Consider the following 14,741-nt stretch of genomic DNA (forward strand, 5'->3'; position numbering starts at 1 on the left):
GCTACTTCAACAATTCTGAAATGCTTTCAGTTTCCTAAGCTGTCCAGGTTTTTGCATTTTTGTACATGCTGTTCATTCTGCCTGGAATGTCCCTCCGTTCACTTCTACTTACCCAGTTCTTCTTCGTCCTTCAAAACTCATTAAGATATTTATTGAATACCTAATAATATATGTTCTATGTCCCCCTGGTCATTCAACAGATGTCCAAATGTCATCTGGTGTAGTTTGACTGCCTTCAACTGCATTGGAACTGAAAATCAGAGCTATTAAGAACCTTAGAGTTCACCTAACCTAGCCCAACACTGCCCAAGTTGAAGAAGTAGTTCTAGAGAGAAGAGACTGACCCAAGGTCATGGAGATCTCAGTTATCTACTGTTGTGTAACAAAGTATCCCAAAGTTCAGCAGCTTAGATCAACAACCATTATATTATTTCTCACAATTTTATGAGTCAGGAATCTAGTCAAGTCTAGGCTAGTTGCTTCTTCTGCTCCACATGGAGTCAAGTGAGATCTCTCCATGGTATTCGTTTGGCTTCACCCAACGTTTTGAGCCTTCGCTTCATTTGGCCCCCTCTCTCCTTCCAGAGTGTCTCAATGTGATATCTCCAGCAGAGTATATGGTATCTCAGGGCTCAAAGAGAAAATGTTCCCAGGAGACAGGAAGTGGAAGTTACCAGTCTCTTAAGACCTGGGCTTGGAAACTAGCACAGTGTCACCTCTGCAGTATTCTATTGGTCAAAACAATCATAGAGCTCATCCAGACTCCAGAGGAGGAGACATAGACCCCACAGTCAATGGGAGGAGGATCTAAGAATTTACAGCCATCTTTAATCTGTCACCGTCTGCCCTCTGGCCATGAATTATTTACATTCTTCCCACAGCAAAATACATTCACTTCCTCAAAGGACCTACCCCTCCAAACTCAATCTATTACAATGTTAGGCTCAGGATCAAGGTCCATGATCTCATCATCTGAATAAGTTCCAGATGTGGATGAGTTTCCTCAGATGTAGTTCCTAGGGTGTAGTTTCTTGAGCACTGTTCCTTTCCATTGAAAATCTCTGAACAAAAGAGAAAAGTTATCTTCCCCATATATACCCAACTACAATGGTGAGACAGGCGTAAGGTAATTGCTGTAGACACTCCTGTTCAAAAGAGGGTGGGGTGGTGATGGGTGGAAGGAATGGAAGCACAAAGCAGTCACTGGTGCTTAGAAATTCTGAAATCTAGCCGAACACATGATGCCAGTGCTTTAATTAAGGCCTAGTTCTCCTCCCTGGGAATGAGTCTCTGTGACTTTTGGTTCTGCCCTCTGAGTCACCATTCTTTTTCCATAAGAAATAGCCCATTTTTATAGTTGAGTAGTTTTCTCAGCCTGCTCTCTGCCCATAGTAGACTGGGGGTCCAAAGACCTCTTTTCATTTCGTACTGTCTCTGTGAGCTTCAGGCCAAGCTAACGTAATCCTTTTAAAATTTGGGGGGGTTTCCTGTGTATCAAATTATACTCTACTCCATTACCCAAAAAACACACCCACAAATCTTTCAGATAGCCTTTCTCGACCTTGGGCCCCCTGTGAACCTGTTGTGGAACAACATCCTTAAGACTCTTAGAAACCCAGTTGTTTAACACAGAGGGTCCATGAGGCACAGCATTAAGATCCGCAGAAAGAATTTATTTCCACTAGGAATAACTTTGAAAGCATCTATGAGACACTGCCTTAAATCTTTCTGACCTACACTGCTGGTGAGGATGTAAACTGGTACAGCCATATGGAAAGCAGTATTGAGCTTCCTCAAAAAATTAAGAATATAACTATGATATGATCCAGCTATTCTACTACTGGGTATTTATCCAAAGAATATGAAAACACTAATTAGAAAAGATACACGTACCCCTATGTTCATTACAGCATTATGTATGATAGCTAAGATATGGAAACAACCTAAGTGCCCATCAACAGAAGAATGGATAAAGATGTGGTATACATATATATATATATATATATAGACACACACACACACACACACACACACACACACACACACACACCCAGTGGAATACTACTCAGTCATAAAAAAGATGAAATCTTGCCATTTGTCTCAATGCATGGACGTTGAGGGTATTAGGCTAAGTGAAATAAGCCAGAGAGAAAGACAAACAACTTATGATTTCATTCATATGTGGAATATTAAAAAAAAGTAAAATAAAATCAAGCACGTAGATACAGAGAACAAAGTAGTGGTTTCCAGAGGGGAAGAGGTATGGGGGGAGGGTGAAATGAGTAAAGGGGATCAGCTGTATGTGGTGAATGGAAACTAAACTTTTGGTGGTAAGTATGCTGTAGTGTATATAGAAGTCTAAATATAATGTTATACACATGACTGTTATCAACCAATGTTACCTCAATTAAAAAAATCTTTCTGAGGTCTTAACAAAGGATTTTACAGTTGCATCCTCGACTTGTCTTTACCCTGTGATCTCATTTTGCTGGTAACACCTTAGAGCTGATCTTTACTATGAGGCCATTTTTTTCCATTGAGATTCTTGTGCTGCCTGGAAATACTATCCTGGGTCCTTTTTTAGTTTACCTCTCTCTTCTCATATTTCATTATAAATAGCTAGAAAAAGCCAGCTGACACTTTGGACTTTCTGCCTGGAAACTCGCCAAACAGATCTTCAAATTCATTAGGTACCTTTCTATTTTCCCTGTTACCACAAGTAACCTTGTTGCCAAACCTTTGTCCAGCTTCCAGTAACAATTCCTTTACTGTTCTGAAAGTGATGGCCAACACCTCCTTCAAGTCTTTCTAGTTTTCACTGACAGATGCCTCAAGGCCCTTCAAGTCCCCACACATTGCCCGGTCTCAAAACCAATGTCACATGTTTGGGGTTTTGGGTTATAGGAGTGCCCAATTCCCAGTTAGCAACTTCTGTTGTGGTTATCAGTTGTTGCCTAACAAACCACCCCAAAACTTAGTAGCTTTAAAAAAAAAATCATTATATCTCTCGATTTTGTGTGTCAATATTTGAGGTAAGCCTTGAATGACCAGTTCTTCAGCTCCACATGAAGTGAACTGGGGTCAGTTGATATTCAGCTGGCAGTTGGGCTGGTCTGAAGGGTCCAAGATAGCTTCACTCACATGACTGAGACATTGGCAAGGGCAACTGGAAGGCTAGATTTAACCTTCTCTTGAAGGCCTTCTCTTTGTCCCTCTCTTGAAGGCTGGGCTTAGTCAGGTCCTTCTCTTCTGCATGTAGTCTCAAAGCCTGTTCATGAAGTGTGTCCAGAAGGGATGTCAAACATCTTACATGACACCCAAGGTATCCAAGAGGCAGTGTTCCAAGAGATAGGAAATGGAAGCTTCCAGTTTTTTAAGTCCTGGGCTTGGAAACTGGCCATGTCATTTCTGCCGTATTTTATTTATTAGCTAAAGCAGTTCCAGACTCTGCTCAGATTCAAGGGGAAAGTATATGGACATCATCTCTTAACAGAAGAAGCATCAAAGAATTTGTGGCCATATTTAATCTGCCACATAAAGAAAGTTAGCAGTAAAACAAAGAGTTGAACCCAGGTCTTCTGCCTTCAGATGCATGCATGGGTCATAGCACTCATTCATTCTTTCATTCATTCATGATCCAAGAAACATTTCTGAAATGCCGCTGTCTGTTAGGTACCATGTTAGATGCTGAGCAGGATATAAACATTATCTTCTATTCTAGGATAGCCCACAGTCTAATGAGGTTAGTAGATATGTTCACAGATAATGCTAGATACTAATAGAGAGTTATGCCAAATGCTGGGGGAACACCGAAGAGGGAGGGAATATCTACAATGGGAAAGAGGGAATATCAGGAAGGCTTGCTAGAGAAATAACCTTAGAGCTGAGTTTTAAAAGCTGAAGAGAATTTGCTGAGAAGAGAAGACAATGAAAGACTTTCTAGGCATGGGCCAAGAAGAGGCGGGGTGAGAGAGCATGGTATGTTTGGGAAACATTGAGGAGTTCACGTGATTGATGTGGAGAATGTGAGGAGTACAAGCCTGAAATTATTTTAATGATTTTTTTCCTGAGGTAGTCAGAGAGGTATAGGGAGAAGGTGATTGGAGACTTCATTTCAACCTAATGTTTTTCCTATTGATTCTAAGAGTTTTGACTCCAAATCTTTTCTTTCTCTGTTTCTATTTGCAACCCTCCCACCCTGTTTCTTCATTAAATCATGGCAATAGGATCAGAGGAAGATAAGGTCATTTAATGTTCTATATTTACATCCAGCATATAAACTCCAGTTTTCCAACATGTGTGCAAGTCTGGGTAACAGACTGTGTGTCATAAATATTCATCCTGCCTTTTCATATGGTTATTTGAAGCCTACATATTAAGCCTGACCTTAGTCCTTAGTGGAGTGGAGATTGATGTGGTTCAACAAAGAGGTATTTTACTTGGCAACAGACTCCAACATGCTAAGTCAAAGACCCATTCCAATACCTGTCCCCTGCAATGCCTTTGTGAAAATTAGAAAAATGTACATCCTCTGGGCAGATACAGGCTCACACCAGGTTTCAGTGGCTTGGAGAGTAGAGCAGGGTCTGAATATCAGCTGCCACTTGTTTCCTGCCTCTGGCACCTTTGTGACATGTACAGAATGTGTGACTCTATGTTCTGGTTTTGGCTAGTTATTGGTGTTCTATTGTTAAATTCAGAATAGAGCCTGTAGGAACAGACCAGAGAAGCTAGTTTCTGTCCCCTGCTCCCCACATCCTTTAATTATAAAGTATTCTGTGACTTACTGTTCAAACACTAAACAGATCATTCTCCTTCTTTGTCTTTATTTTCCTCTCTCTGAAAGCTCCAGGGACTGTTCTTTCCTACCTGGAATATAGAGCCCAATTTCTCAGGAATAAGTTTAGCAAGCGTAATATTCTATCCATACTTTCATCTGCCTCAGGAGAATGACTTTTTTTAAAAGTTGTTTTTTTTTCAGTGCACAGACCATTTTGAAACACTAACACCAGGAATAAAGAGAAAGAAGGGAGAAAACATTGCCGACAATCCTGTCTCCTATCGTGTAAACTGTTTTTCATTTCTCCACATAACCTTGGTGACCATTGTCTCCAAGTTCCTAAATTCCAAACTCTGTCAACGTGTGTCATTTTTTATTGTTTTAATTGTTTCATTTTATTTTCTGCACTTTTTACTGAATAGTATGTCCCCCCAAAATTTCATGTTTCATTCATGCATATACCCCACAAATATTTACCTAGTTCTTATAATTTGCCAGGTTCTATTTTAGATGACAAGGATTCAATAATGAATATGCCAAAGCTCTTACCCTGAGGACTTAATGCCAGTGAGAGAGACATACAACAAACAATTCAAATGTCAGGTGCTATAAAGCAAATTAAAGCAAGGCAATGGAACAGAAAGTAATGTAGAGAGTGACCATTTTAGAAAATACCTCTTGGAGTAAATACACAATTACTTAATATTTCCCTATGATCAAACATTTGGATCATTGTTTCTGAGATTGTCTGTCAGTGAAATATACACACACACACACACATATATATATTTATTTATTTATTTATTTATTTATTTATTTATATTTTTGGCTGTGTTGGGTCTTCATTGCTGCTCAGGCTTTCTCTAGCTGTGGCGAGCGGGGATTACTCTTCATTGTGGTGCGCGGGTTTCTCATTGCAGTGGCTTCTCTTGTTGTAGAGCACGGGCTCTAGGCACGCGGGCTTCAGTAGTTGTGGCATGAGGGCTCAGTAGTTGTGGCTCATGGGCTTTAGAGTGCAGCCTCAGTAGTTGTGGCATACGGGCTTAGTTGCTCTGAGGCATGTGGGATCTTCCCGGACCGGGGCTCGAACCCGTGTCCCCTGCATTGGCAGGTGGATTCTTATCCACTGCACCACCAGGGAAGCCCTATGTATTTATTTTTTATTTAAAAATTTCCTGTAGAATGAAACTCCAAAAGAGGACTACTGGCAGTTTTAGCTCCTGGTTTTACTGTAAAGATTGTAATCACCACAATTCATGCTTCAGAGGACAAAATGTTAGCAAGAGAGGATTCTGGGAAGACGGCAAAGTAGAAAGCACCAGGTTTCTATCTCCCCACCTAGACAACAACTTCACTAGCAGAATCTGCCTCATGTAACTATTTGGAACTCTGGAGTCTATTGAAGGCTTGCTTACAACTTCTAGGGGAAGACTTGCTTCTGACCACAGAGGTGCAGACAAAGAGGCAGGCAGTTGTTGCTGCGTATCCCACCCTGTTGCAAGCTCCTACCCATATAGCTAAATTCCAGAGGATTTAAAGGGCTGGCACCCCTATTTCCTCCCCCCCACATTTTTTTCTTTTCCTTCTGATGGAATTGACGGGAGAAATAGAAGGCTCGATTCTGGGGTTCTTTTGGAGGTTTGAATTTTCTCAGAGAAAGACAGGACGACCACAAGGATAAAAGAAACAAACCGCAGCAACATCGAAGACCTTGAAAGGAACCTGAGGGTGTCAGGGGAGGAAAAACAGCAGCCACAAGCCCAACCACTTGTGTCTTCTGCCCCTTCCCACCTATCTTGCCCACCCCACCAGCCCACTCTGCCTGGGACTTGAAATCTGTGGCTGAAGGACCATCACCACATAGCTTCAAAAATAATTAACAACCCTCCCTTCCCAAACACACCCAAATTCACTCATCCAGCGTTTACTTTCTTGAATCCACTCAGAACTTTTTTTCTACAACCCCCCTCCCTAAATGGAGTTGGTGGTGGGAGGGATGAATACTGAGCTGGCCTTAGTTTTTTTTAAAGAGAATTTTTGATCCAATGAGGCCCCCCAAATAATTGAGTTTTGGGTTCTGGTTGGTTGTTTTATTTTTTTTCTCCAAATTTTAACCCCCTCCACCCCAAGCCCAATAAAACCTCAATCATGGGTTCGGGTCCCATAGACCCCAAAGAGCCTCCTTAAACTTAAGGAAGCTGGATAGCTTCCTTAACTGAGATGGGGAAGTCAAGAGTGTGGATGGGATTTCGAAGATCTTCAGTATGATAAAGGAAGCATGAAAAATAGTGAGTCGTATTTACTTGAACACTCTCCTGCAGACCTGTTCACTAGAAATATTGGTCAAGTTTACTGATGTTGGTAGTTACAAGTTTCTTAACAATTGGCTGAAGTATTCAAAGACAACCAACAACATTCCCCTCTTGCAGCAAATTCTGCTGACGCTGCAGCATCTACCACTCACTGTTGACCATCTCAACCAGCACAACACAGCCAAACTGGTGAAGCAACTGAGCAAGTCAAGTAAGGATGAAGAGCTCTGGAAATTGGCCTCAGTCCTTATCAGCGACTGAATGACTGTCATCCACTCCCAGAGCAGTACCCAGCCTGCTGAGAAAGATAAGAAGAAACGGAAAGAAGAAGGAAAGAGTTGAACCACCCCTCCTGAGTGACCTTTGACTGAGGCGAAGGCTGAGACTCAGACTGAGGAGGCCCCAGAGAAGAAGAGGGAGAAGCCCAGGTCTCTCTGAACCATGGTGCCCAGTCACGTCACATTCCTTTCCACTAGGCTAGAGCTGGAGACCCCGTCTTTGGTGCCTGTAAAGAAGAATGCCAGTGCAGTGGTGGTTTCTGACAAGTACAACCTTAAACCCATCTCCCTCAAGTGTCAGAGTTCCACAGCTGCCCCAGGAGATGCTGCACCCCTTGCAGAGAAGAAATACAAGCCACTCAACATGACACCCAATGCCACCAAAGAGATCAAAGTGAAGATCATCCCACCATAGCCTATGGAGGGCCTGGGCTTTCTGGATGCGCTCAATTCAGCACCTGTTCCAGGCATCAAAATTAAGAAGAAGAAGAAGGTGCTGTCATCCACAGCTGCCAAGTCAAGCCCGTTTGAATGGAAAACAAGCACAGAACCAAGCACAGCAAACCTTCTTCCCCAGAGCCAGCACCTCCTTCTGAAGCTATGGACACAGAACGTCCAGGGACCCCAGTTCCCCCTGTTGAAGTCCCAGAACTCATGGATACCGCCTCTTTGGAACCAGAAGCTTGGGATGCAAAGCCAGTGGAGATCCTAGCCAGCTGACCCAGAAGGGCAGGAAGAGGAAAACTGTGACGTGACCTGAGGAGGGCAAACAGAGAGTATTTCTATTTTGAACTGAATGAAACTGAACGAGTAAATGTGAATAAGATCAAGGACTTTGGCGAGTCAGCTAAGTGAGAGATACTGTCAGACCAACAGGCGTTTGAGATAGCCTGGTGTCTGAGCAACAACAACATGGAGGAGAATGTGCCCTGGGTGTGCCCCCGGCTCCTGTGCTGCTCTCACCTCTCATCACCCCTGGAAGCAGTAGCCAGGATCAGTAGTACATCCAGGCTGAGCAGGAGGAAGGGATCCTTCAGGAGCTCTTCCTGAGCAAGGAAAGTCCTCACAATCCTGATCCTGAGCCCTATGAGCCTATCCCTCCAAAATTCATCCCCCTAGATGAGGAATGTTCCATGGATAAAACCCCATATGTTGAGACCCTGGAGCCTATTAGGTTGGGTGGGCTGTGGTTCACCCGACGGGGTAAGTGTTTCCAAGTTGCCTTCTGTTCTGGACGATCTTATGGAAAACATGGGTGCCGGGAAGAGCCCCCAGGGTTCTGGAGGAGGAAGCATCGATGTCCAGGAGATTGTCCCTCCATCATGGGTAGCCCTAACAGTCATCCGGCAGAGGAACTGCTGAAGCAAACAGACCATTCAGACAAGGTCAAGCAGATGCCGGTGCCACACAGACTCCTAGGCCCTGATCTGATAGCCAATGGTTTTCTACCGGGAGCCCCCAAGGGCATGCAGCACTTCCCCCCCTGGACCTAGGGGACCTATGCCAGGTCCCCATGGAGGCTCTGGGGGCCCTGGTGGGCCAGTGGTCCATGTCTCCTGGGTCCCCCAACCCCTCCCTGGGGGCAGTGCAATCTCTTCTAGGATGACCCAGGTGTCCCCATGCAGGGTGGCCTGACGCTGGGGGTACCAGGACCAGGTCCTGGACCATCCCATAGAAGCCATAGTGGCCAAGGAGGAAATGAAACTCTTCCTCCTCTTCCATTCTGAGGGACCAGAGGAGGTTGCTCTGGAGGAGGACCCCCAAATGGACGAGGGGGCCATGGTGGAGGCATGGTTGGAGGCGGTGGGAATGGGCTCCATGAAGGCCCTGGTGGAGGAATGGGTGCTGGTGATGGACATCAGCCCTATGAAGGCCCTGGATATGGGGGACCCCATGGCCACCGGCCTCATTATGTCCCTGGTCACTGAGGCCACGACCATCGAAGGCCACCCCCTCATAAGTACCGTGGCTATGATGGCCCTGGCCATGGAGGAGGGGGTCACCAAGGGCATGATGGAGGCCACAGCCATGGAGGAGACATGTCAAACTGCCCTGTTTGTTGACATATCATGATGTTCTCATAGCAACTGCTGCTATGAGAACAACTGTGCCTTCTACCACCCGAGTGTCAGTGGCCCCTCCTGCCCTAGGGAACCACCTGCCCGCCCCATCCACACACAGCCCTATGGACTGTAGCCTTGCTCCTTCCACATTTTTATGGCTTCTGTGAGGCCCATTTTCCCTTTTCCCCAGCTGATGAGCTGGCCCCCTCAGGGCCCACCTGCCTGGGTTCCTATGGGTTTTCTGATCACTGGTGCACATTGATGTACATATTTTCCTCCAGTCTGGGGAGGAGAGAGACTGGACACATTCTGTACCTTGGACTGTTTAAGAGGAGACCCAGTTGCCTTCACTTTTTGAGGAGATTTGCCCTGTATCCCAAGCCCCTTTCTGGTATTACCCTTTTTACCTGAGAACCTAAAGCTGGTTATCCTGGAGAATACCTCTACTCTCCTACTGTGGGTCCTCCACATGCACACAGAACTCTGATGCAGGATCAGCTGCACTTATGAAATCATCCCAGTCAAATTCATTCTTCCTTATGGGGTGGGGAGATGGCAAAAGGGGTATTGTGTATCTTACTGCACTGAGAAGGCTCAATCCAGCTGGATTTGAGTTCTGGAATACACAACATGTCCACTCCTCCTCTGACACAAGCCTTACATTCTGAGTCCTTTCTCAAGTAAGACTTTGCAATCTTCTGTGAATACCCAAGTTTGCATCATGGGTCTGCTAGGTTCAATGATGGCAAATTCATACTGGCATCCAGTGAAAGTTTCAGCTTGCATAGGTGAGGCCATTGATGGTGGTCTACAGCTCATTCTGGAAACTGTAAAACATTTCAGTGAGACCAGCTTTCTATCAGCTGAAGCCCACTGTGCTGGGCCTGACAGTCACACTACTTGCACTCCTCTGGGAGTTAGCATGCTCCTGGCCTCCACCTGGAACCTTGTCAGTGTGAGGCCTCCAGCTCCCTTGCCCTGTCAGTCACCTCTGAATCCCCACCAAGTGCTTTCCTGGGTGGATTCAATAAGATGACTTGTCCTCCCACAGCCCTCTCCTTCACTTGTCTCAGCATCAGTTGTTTTCTAAGAAAACAGTGCATTGGTTGGATTTTGTGCACAGTCTTGGGTTAGAGCCACAATGGATTTGAGGATGAGTATTTTCTTAATTCTTTTGCTTTGTATATTTTGTATATTAATAATAAACAGTGGAAAGAGAAGCAGCTTATTAAAAAATAATAGTACACTCTACAACAATAGTTGGCAAAACACACATACCAAAACTTATAGGGCTCAGTGAAATCAGTTTTTTTGTTTTTTTTTTTCACACACACACACTGTATTTTATTTTTACAAGAGATAAATAGACTGACACCAAGCATTGTACATGGATGACCACAACAAAAGCAACAATGATTGCAATTACCAAACATGAAACACACTCATACTATGTCATAATATTGACATTCAGTCCAGTAATCCTCCACTGTAACAGCTCCTTTACTTTGCAGTGAAAATTGATTTGTATATTCTTTGCCTCTGAGTCCTTGTGGGATTTTTTTTTTTTTAAATTCAGACAGAAAGTCACAAAAATTATACTCATCCTCATCAGTTCACTCAGTCCCATGTAATTAATTTTTTTTTTTCATCTTGATCTTTTGTTAGCACTTTTATGAGTTCATCAGTTTTTCATTAGAGTTCTGAAAATGCTTCTTCATTCAGTTCAGCAGTACAGTCCGTTACCAGAAACCTGTACTTGTCAGAGTCTTTTCCATGAATTTCTTGAAGATGAAACCCTTTTATAGGAACATATTTGCAAAATCATCAGAGTACACCCAGATCTGTCTGTAAATGACAAAAGACTTAAAAATGACCACGGTTAAAGATTTGATGAAAGTTCATAATAATGCAGTTGACAAGAAAATTAGTTATTTCTGAGATATACATTTTAAAGTAATAACTAGGATTATTACTTATAACATTATACCAGAACATATAAGATTTTTAGAAATTTCATGTAATGTCTGAAACATTTATATTACCATATTTCCATACATATTTCCATACAAATACAAATATAAGATTTTTAGAAATTTCATGTAATGTCTGAAACATTTATATTAACATATTTCCATACATATTTCCATACAAATACAAATATAAGATTTTTAGAAATTTCATGTAATGTCTGAAACATTTATATTAACATATTTCCATACAAATAACCCAATGAAAGTTTAGTATTAGTTGTTTTGTTTGTTTTTTTATACTGCAGGTTCTTATTAGGCATCAGTTTTATACACATCAGTGTATACATGTCAATCCCAATCGCCCAATTCAGCACACCACCATCCCCACCCCACCGCAGTTTTCCCCCCTTGGTGTCCATATGTCCATTCTCTACATCTGTGTCTCAACTTCTGCCCTGCAAACTGGCTCATCTGTACCATTTTTCTAGGTTCTGCATACATGCATTAATATACGATATTTGTTTTTCTCTTTCTGACTTACTTCACTCTGTATGACAGTCTCTAGATCCATCCACGTCTCAACAAATGACTCAGTTTCGTTCCTTTTTATGGCTGAGTAATATTCTATTATATATATGTACCACAACTTCTTTATCCATTCGTCTGTTGATGGGCATTTAGGTTGCTTCCATGACCTGGCTATTGTAAATAGTGCTGCAATGAACATTCGGGTGCATGTGTCTTTTTGAATTACGGTTTTCTCTGGGTATATGCCCAGTAGTGGGATTGCTGGGTCATATGGTAATTCTATTTTTAGTTTTTTAAGGAACCTCCATATTGTTCTCCATAGTGGCTGTATCAATTTACATTCCCACCAACAGTGCAAGAGGTTTCCCTTTTCACCACACCCTCTCCAGCATTTGTTGTTTGTAGATTTTCTGATGATGCCCATTCTAACAGGAGTGAGGTGATACCTCATTGTAGTTTTGATTTGCATTTCTCTAATAATTAGTGATGTTGAGCATCTTTTCATGTGCTTCGTTGCCGTCTGTATGTCTTCTTTGGAGAAATGTCGAAATCAGTTTTAAGGTGAAAATTTGTAGCTATAAACACATTTAAAAAAATAAAGATTTCAGATCAACAATTTAACTGTACAACTTAAGGAACTAGAAAAAGAAGAACAAATTAAACCCAAAGCTAGCAGAAGAAAAAGGAAATAATAAAGATAAAGCAGAGATAAATGAAACAGAATATACAAACAATGGGGAAAAAATCAATGAAACAAAAAGTTGCTTCTTCAAAAAATCAACAAAATTGACAAACCTCTAGCTAGAGGGACCAAAAAGGAAGAGAAAAGACTCAAATTACTAAAATCAGAAATGAAAGTGGGGACATAACTACAGATTCTACAGAAATAACAAGGATTATAAGAGATTACTATCAACAAGTATATAGCAACAAATTGGATTACCAAGATGAAGTGGTCAAATTACTAGAAAAATAACCCAAGACTAAATCACAAAGAAACAGAAAATCTGAATAGACCTATAATGAGTAAAGAGATTGAATTCACAACCAAAAATCTCCCTTCAAAGGAAAACCCCCTTCCTGATGCCTTCATTGTTGAATTCTACCAAACATTTTAAAAAGAACAAACAGCAATCCTTCCCAAACTTTTGCAAGAAATTGAAGAGGAGGGAACACTTCTTAACTCATTCTGTGAGGCCAGCATTACCCTGATACCAGAGCCAGACAAAGATACTATTAGAAAACTAAAGATCAATATCCCTTACGAACAGTGATGCAAAAATCCTCAACAAAACACTGGCAAAGCAAATTCAACAAAATATTAAAAGGATTATATACCATGACCAGGTGCAATTTATTCCTGGAATGCAAGGATGTTTCATTATATGAAAATCAATCAGTACAATACACCACATTAACAGAATGAAGGGGGAGAAACCCACATAATCATATCAACTGGCACAGAAAAAGCATTTGTCAAATTCAACACCCTTTCATGATACAGAACACTCAAACTTAAGAATATAAGGAAATGACCCCAATATAACAAAAGCTGTATATGAAAACCCACAGCTAACATCATACTCAGTGGTGAAGAACTGAAAGCTTTTCATCTAAGATCAGGACCAAGGTAAGGATGGATGCTCACTTTCACCACTTCTATTTAACATAGCACTGGAAGTGGTAGCCAGAGAAATTAGGCAAGGAAAAAGAAATAGAAGCACCCAAATTGGAAAGAATGAAGTAAAAGTATCTCTATTTGCAAATGGTGTAATCTTATATGTAGAAAATCCTAAAGATTCCCCCCCTGAAAAAAAAAACCCTGTTAGAACTAATTAATTAATCCAGCAAAAAAGCAGGATACGAAGTCAACACAAAAATCAGTTGCATTTCTACATACTAAGAATGAACAATTTGAAAAGGAAGTTACAAAAAAAAAATCCTCTTACAATAGCATCAAAAAGAGTAAAATACTTAAGAATTAACCAAGGAGGTTAAGTACAATGAAAACTATAAAACATTGCTGAAAGAAATTAAATAAGACATAAATAAATGGAAACACATCTCGTATTTATGGGATGGAAGATTTAATATTGTTTAAATGTCAATATTACCCAAAGCAATTTACAGATTCAATGTAATCCCTACCAAAATACCAACTACTTTTTTTTTTGCAAAAATAGAAAAAAAGCATATTAAAATTCACATGACATCTCAAGAGACCACAAATAGTCAAAACAATCTTGAAAAAGAAGAACAAAACTGGAGGACTCACGCTTCTTGATTTCAAAACTTCTAAAAAGCTACAGTAACCAAAACAGTGTGGTACTGTCATAAATACAGACATATAGACCAATGGAATAGAATAGAGACCACAGAAATAAACTATCATATATATGGTCAAATGATTTTTGACAAGAGTCCCTAGATCATTCAATGGGGAAAGAACAGTCTTTTCAACAAATAATTCTGGGAAAAATGGATATACATATGCAAAATAATGAAGTTGGACTTTTAGCTAACATAATATAAAAAAATTCCAAATGGATCATGGACCTAAATGTAAAGCCTAAAAGAATAAATCTCTTCGAAGAAAACATAGGACAAAAGCTTCACAACATTGAACTTGGAAATGATTTCTTAGCTATGAATTAAGAACATAAATAACAAAAGAAAAATCAGACAAATGTACTTTATGAAAAATTTAAAATTTGTGCATCAAAAGGCACTATAACAGAGTAAAAAGGAAAACAACAGAATGGGAGAAAATATCTGCAAATCATTTATCTGATAAGGCATTAATATATAGA

At 41.2% G+C, this 14,741-nt stretch overlaps 1 pseudogene; it reads left to right on the plus strand.

Annotated features, from left to right (window-relative positions):
• The first annotated feature begins 6,928 nt into the window (after positions 1-6,928).
• On the plus strand, positions 6,929-9,566 carry LOC132357665 (serine/threonine-protein phosphatase 1 regulatory subunit 10-like; annotated as a pseudogene).
• The last annotated feature ends 5,175 nt before the right edge of the window (positions 9,567-14,741 follow it).

This window comes from Balaenoptera ricei, chromosome 1, assembly GCF_028023285.1.
Source record: "Balaenoptera ricei isolate mBalRic1 chromosome 1, mBalRic1.hap2, whole genome shotgun sequence".
NCBI lineage: Eukaryota > Metazoa > Chordata > Mammalia > Artiodactyla > Balaenopteridae > Balaenoptera > Balaenoptera ricei.